Here is a 7,282-nt window from a genome sequence, read left to right as displayed (position 1 = left end):
AAGATCAAAAGAGACAAAGAATGCCATTACATAATGGTAAAGGGATCAATTCAACAGGAGGAGCTAACTATCCTAAATATGTATGCACCCAATACAGGAGCACCCAGATTCATAAAGCAAGTCCTGAGTGACATACAAAGAGACTTAGACTCCCACACATTACTAATGGGAGACTTTAACACCCCACTGTCAATATTAGACAGATCAAAGAGACAGAAAGTCAACAAGGATACCCAGGAATTGAACTCAGCTCTGCACCAAGCGGACCTAATAGACATCTACAGAACTCTCCACCCCAAATCAAGAGAATATACATTTTTTTCAGCACCACACCACACCTATTCCAAAATTGACCACATACTTGGAAATAAAGCTCTCCTCAGCAAATGTAAAAGAACAGAAAATATAACAAACTATCTCTCAGACCACAGTGCAATCAAACTAGAACTCAGGATTAAGAATCTCACTCAAAGCCGCTCAACTACATGGAAACTGAACAACCTGCTCCTGAATGACTACTGGGTACATAATGAAATGAAGGCAGAAATAAAGATGTTCTTTGAAACCAACGAGAACAAAGACACAACATACCAGAATCTCTGGGACGCATTCAAAGCACTGTGTAGAGGGAAATCTATAGCACTAAATGCCCACAAGAGAAAGCAGGAAAGATCCAAAATTGACACCCTAACATCACAATTAAAAGAACTAGAAAAGCAAGAGCAAACACATTCAAAAGCTAGCAGAAGGCAAGAAATAACTAAAATCAGAGCAGAACTGAAGGAAATAGAGACACAAAAAACCTGTCAAAAAATCAATGAATCCAGGAGCTGGTTTTTTGAAAGGATCAACAAAATTGATAGACCGCTAACAAGACTAATAAAGAAAAAAAGAGAGAAGAATCAAACAGACACAATAAAAAATGATAAAGGGGATATCACCACTGACCCCACAGAAATACACACTACCATCAGAGAATACTACAAACACCTCTACGCAAATAAACTAGAAAATCTAGAAGAAATGGATGCATTCCTCGACACATACACTCTCCCAAGACTAAACCAGGAAGAAGTTGAATCTCTGAGTAGACCAATAACAGGAGCTGAAATTGTGGCAATAATCAATAGTTTACCCACCAAAAAGAGTCCAGGACAAGATGGATTCACAGCCGAATTCTACCAGAGGTACAAGGAGGAACTGGTACCATTCCTTCTGAAACTATTCCAATCAATAGAAAAAGAGGGAATCCTCCTTAACTCATTTTATGAGGCCAGCATCATTCTGATAACAAAGCCAGGCAGAGACACAACCAAAAAAGAGAATTTTAGACCAATATCCTTGATGAATATTGATGCAAAAATCCTCAATAAAATACTGGCAAACTGAATCCAGCAGCACATCAAAAAGCTTATCCACCATGATCAAGTGGGCTTCATCCCTGGGATGCAAGGCTGGTTCAATATATGCAAATCAATAAATGTAATCCAGCATATAAACAGAGCCAAAGACAAAAACCACGTGATTATCTCAATAGATGCAGAAAAAGCCTTTGACAAAATTCAACAACCCTTCATGCTAAAAACTCTCAATAAATTAGGTATTGATGGGATGTATTTCAAAATAATAAGAGCTATCTATGACAAACTCACAGCCAATATCATACTGAATGGGCAAAAACTGGAAGCATTCCCTTTGAAAACTGGCACAAGACAGGGATGCCCTCTCTCACCGCTCCTATTCAACATAGTGTTGGAATTTCTGGCCAGGGCAATCAGTCAGGAGAAGGAAATAAAGGGTATTCAATTAGGAAAAGGGGAAGTCAAATTGTCCCTGTTTGCAGACGACATGATTGTTTATCTAGAAAACCCCATCGTCTCAGCCCAAAATCTCCTTAAGCTGTTAAGCAACTTCAGCAAAGTCTCAGGATACAAAATCAATGTACAAAAATCACAAGCATTCCTATACACCAACAACAGACAAACAGAGAGCCAAATCATGAGTGAACTCCCATTCACAATTTCTTCAAAGAGAATAAAATACCTAGGAATCCAACTTACAAGGGATGTGAAGGACCTCTTCAAGGAGAACTACAAACCACTGCTCAAGGAAATCAAAGAGGATACAAACAAATGGAAGAACATTCCATGTTCATGGGTAGGAAGAATCAATATTGTGAAAATGGCCATACTGCCCATGGTAATTTACAGATTCAATGCCATCCCCATCAAGCTACCAATGACTTTCTTCACAGAATTGGAAAACACTACTTTAAAGTTCATATGGAACCAAAAAAGAGCCCGCATCGCCAAGTCAATCCTAAGCCAAAAGAACAGAGCTGGAGGCATCACACTACCTGACTTCAAACTATACTACAAGGCTACAGTAACCAAAACAGCATGGTACTGGTACCAAAATAGAGATATAGATCAATGGAACAGAACAGAGCCCTCACAAATAACGACGCTTACCTACAACTATCTGATCTTTGACAAACCTGAGAAAAACAAGCAATGGGGAAAGGATTCCCTATTTAATAAATGCTGTTGGGAAAACTGGCTAGCCATATATAGAAAGCTGAAACTGGATCCCTTCCTTACACCTTATACAAAAATCAATTCAAGATGGATTAAAGATTTAAACGTTAGACCTAAAACCATAAAAACCCTAGAAGAAAACCTAGGCAATACCATTCAGGACATAGGCGTGGGCAAGGACTTCATGTCTAAAACACCAAAAGCAATGGCAACAAAAGCCAAAATTGACAAATGGGATCTAATTAAACTAAAGAGCTTCTGCACAGCAAAAGAAACTACCATCAGAGTGAACAGGCAACCTACAACATGGGAGAAAATTTTCGCAACCTACTCATCTGACAAAGGGCTAATATCCAGAATCTACAATGAACACAAACAAATTTACAAGAAAAAAACAAACAACCGCATCAAAAAGTGGGCGAAGGACATGAACAGACACTTCTCAAAAGAAGACATTTATGCAGCCAAAAAACACATGAAAAAATGCTCATCATCACTGGCCATCAGAGAAATGCAAATCAAAACCACTATGAGATATCATCTCACACCAGTTAGAATGGCAATCATTAAAAAGTCAGGAAACAACAGGTGCTGGAGAGGATGTGGAGAAATAGGAACACTTTTACACTGTTGGTGGGACTGTAAACTAGTTCAACCATTGTGGAAGTCAGTGTGGCGATTCCTCAGGGATCTAGAAATAGAAATACCATTTGACCCAGCCATCCCATTATTGGGTATATACCCAAATGAGTATAAATCATGCTGCTATAAAGACACACACACACGTATGTTTATTGCAGCACTATTCACAATAGCAAAGACTTGGAACCAACCCAAATATCCAACAATGATAGACTGGATTAAGAAAATGTGGTACATATACACCATGGAATACTATGCAGCCATAAAAAAGGGTGAGTTCATGTCCTTTTTAGGTACATGGATGAAGCTGGAAACCATCATTCTCAGCAAACTATTGCAAAGACAAAAAAACAAGCACTGCATGTTCTCACTCACAGGTTGGAATTGAACAATGAGAACACATGGACACAGGAAGGGGAACATCACTCACCAGGGACTGTTGTGTGGTGTGGGGGGGGGTACTGATGTCATTAGGAGATATACCTAATGCTAAATGACGAGTTAATGGGTGCAGCACACCAATATGTCACATATATACATATGTAACAAACCTGCACATTGTGCACATGTACACTAAAACTTAAAGTATAATAATAATAATAGTTTCACATGTGTGCATTCTGACATATTATTGGGTGAGTATCATAATATTGTGACTTTTCTGCCTGGGTGCTACAAAAAAGGGATATTATCACATAACTCTGACCCTATCAGCTAGGTGATTTGTATGTTTTGCATGTGCATTACCCTCAAGGAACATTGTGACATCGTTGGACGTAGCATCTAAGAAATGTGACTCTTCTTTTCTCTCTGGGTTTTTCCAACTAAAGGAATTGTGACATACCGATGAGTGGAAAACATAGGTAATGCAACTTTCCTCTTTATTCTGGAATCTGCCAAAAGAAGAGATTATTACCTATTGCTGAGCCCAGCACCTACATGGTGTGACTCTCTTCTTTTCCTACACATCTGTCTACATTGGACATGGTGCTATATATTATTTGAGGCCATACCAAGGTGATGTGACTCTTCTGACTTGGCCCTGCCTGCAAAGACTTTTTTAAGGTATCTTGAGCTCAGAATCCAGGTGATGAAACTCTCCTGCCTTGTTTCTGTACACAGGTGAATTTGTGACATATATCTGTGTTCAGCTCACAAGTACAAATATAACTATCATATCTAGACCCAGAAGGGAAAGAAATTCTGACTCTCATAGCCAGTCTTATGACCATAAGTAAAGTAATGGGTCTACTAATTGTATAAAGTTCACAGAGGATTATGACACTCCGGGATATCATATAAAATCTGAGTGGTACAAAGTGTCATAACACAGAAACACAACCAGGTACAATTGTGACACTTGGATGCACACCCAGCTTAGCTGGTTATCATTCTCTCACAAGAACAGGGCCCAGAAATAAGGTTCTAAATCTCAAAAAAAAAAAAAAAGAAAAGAAAAGAAAAGAAAAAGAAAGAAAAAGAAAAAGAGCAGTCGAAATTTGAATTTTTTCATCACATACACAGATCTGACCCAGGGCTGATTTGGTGATGTATAATTCAGCAAAACTGAGGTTCTGTGACTCCCCTCGTGGAACACAATCTTCATGTGGGAGTAAGCATCTTATATATGAATCTTTCCCATTGTTAAGATTGTGACTTCTCAGCTTCAACCCAATTTACAGAAGGTGTGGACTCACATACTCAAAGCCAGGACTTGTGTCGGACTGTGAAACTTATTTCTGAATATTTCTTAGTGTGTGATTAGGACATAAAAGTTAGCCCAGCTCTTGAAAAATTTTACTGTCCTTTTTAGGCTATGACCACAGATAAAATTGTGACATACTTGGACTATACACCTAAGCCAACGTGTCTGGACCTACCTACAAAAGGCAGTTTTACATATCACTGGGACCAGCACTCAGTGATGTGAAATATATGCCTGATCTCTATCTATAAATATTATTTGAGCTCATATCTAGGTCCATTATGTAAGTGATGTGACTCCTTTCTACTGCCTTGGCCCTGCACTTATGGTGCATTGTGACACAAAACTGGATACTGCACCCTGGTGGTTTGACTCCGTGTTTTGTGTTCCACCAACAGGAACTTTGTAACATATCACTTGGCTCAGCACCTGGGTAATGTTTCTTCTCTCTCTCCTCACCTTGAACTCAGCGGAGATTGTGACATATTGCTAAACCCAGTGCCAAGGTGAGGTCACTTTAATACCTTGATCCTGGACATAGAAACTATTGTGAAATACATCTAGGTCAATTGCCTAGATCAACTGAGTCTACTCTAACTCTTAAGCTTTTCCCACAGGTAGAATTTTGATATATCAGTAAAACCAGCATCCATGTGATGTGACCCCATTTTCAGGATTCCGCCCACAAGTATTGTGACATCTCACTGGACCAGCACCCACCCAGGTGACATGACCTTCCTGCTTGCTCTCTGCCCACAAGTGACATGTGCCATATATCTGAGACCCGAGAAGAGGACCAATCATTACTCTTAAACCTGGAGCCACGCTATATACATGATAGTGACTCCCATTCCTGGAATTTTCTGCCAGTGTTACTGTGACATATACCTTTTCCCAGCTCATGAGTAATTTAATAATCCTGCCTATATGCAGCCCACACATTTGGATATTTACCTCAGCAGAACACCTTGAAGATCTGATTCTCATGTCTTAAAAATATCCTCAGGGAGGATTGCTACATATTTCGGGACCCAACATCTAGTTATCTGACTATCTCTCCTGCCTAGACCCTGCTTCCACTGGGGATTGTAGCATTTCCAAGCTCTGCATCCAATTCATATGATTTTCTTGTCTTGTCCTTTCAACAGAATAAGTTTTGACATATCTCTGGGCCTATAATTTAGGTGATATGAGTCTCCTCTTCCATCTGGACAGTGCTCAAAAGAGACATTATGTCATACATCTCAGCGTAACCCCCAAATTGTGCAACTTTACTGCCAGGAACTTGCCTGCAAAGAGAATATTGGAAATTTTCTGGTTCAGCATTTAGGTGACTTGGCTGTGTTCACTGTTTCATTACAACAAAGTAAATTCCGATATATACCTAGGCACAGCTCACAGGCATGATAATGACTCTCATATGTGGACCCCAGAAATAGGAGTAATTTTGACTCTCATAGCTTGCTTTAGAAACATGAGTGATTAAACCACTTTCTGATAAAAAAAAAGTCAAATAGTATTATAACACCTCAGATATTTAATAAAGGCTTTGACTTGTACAGAGAATGTCACAACAGAACCCAGCAGAAATGTGAAATTGTGAGTCTCGTATTCTCACCCTGCTGACAGTAAGAACTGTCACTGTCTCACATATGTGAAGCCAACTCTCACTCATGAAAACAGGACATGTGTGATACTGTAAATATCCTTTTGGGTATTTTCTTCAAGTGTATTTGTAATATAAATATTTGTACAGTTTCTGTGGGATTTGACTCTTCATAACTGTTTCTGCCTACATATGTTACTGTGGTATTCACCGGACCCAACTTTAGGTGATGTTTCTCTCCTTCCTGGTCCCTGCTGTCAGTAAGACTCATGGAATATTTCTAGATCCAGGACCCAGGTCATGTTATATTTCTGCCTGACCCATGCCCACAGAATTTATTGTGATGTTTCACTCTGTCAACCACTTGGGTGACATAATTCTCCTCATTAGAATGGGCCCTGCACACAATGGGGAAAAATAACATATGGCTGGGCCAGGCACACAGGTTACAGTACTCTTTTGCTAGGGCCATGTCCCAAAGGGGATATTGTGACAAATCTCTTGGCCTATCACCTAGGTGATGTTGTTCTCTTTGGGTCCTGCTTCCCTGGATTGTGTCCTATTGCTAGGCTAGGTATTCAGGTGATGATACTCTTTCAGCAGGGCCATGCCTCAAGGAGGACATTTTGACATAACCCTGAGCGTATCATCTAGGTGGTTTGACTTACTACTTGGGCCCTGATCACGTGGAGCATTGTGACGTAAGAGTGGAACCTGCACCTATTTGTTGTAACTCTCTTGCCTTGGTCCTGTCCTAAGGGAGTTTTGTGACATATCTAAGAACCCAGCATC

The sequence above is a fragment of the Pan troglodytes genome, chromosome Y (genome assembly GCF_028858775.2).
Source record: "Pan troglodytes isolate AG18354 chromosome Y, NHGRI_mPanTro3-v2.0_pri, whole genome shotgun sequence".
NCBI classification, from domain to species: Eukaryota; Metazoa; Chordata; class Mammalia; order Primates; family Hominidae; genus Pan; species Pan troglodytes.
Note: the sequence above shows the minus strand (reverse complement) of the source record.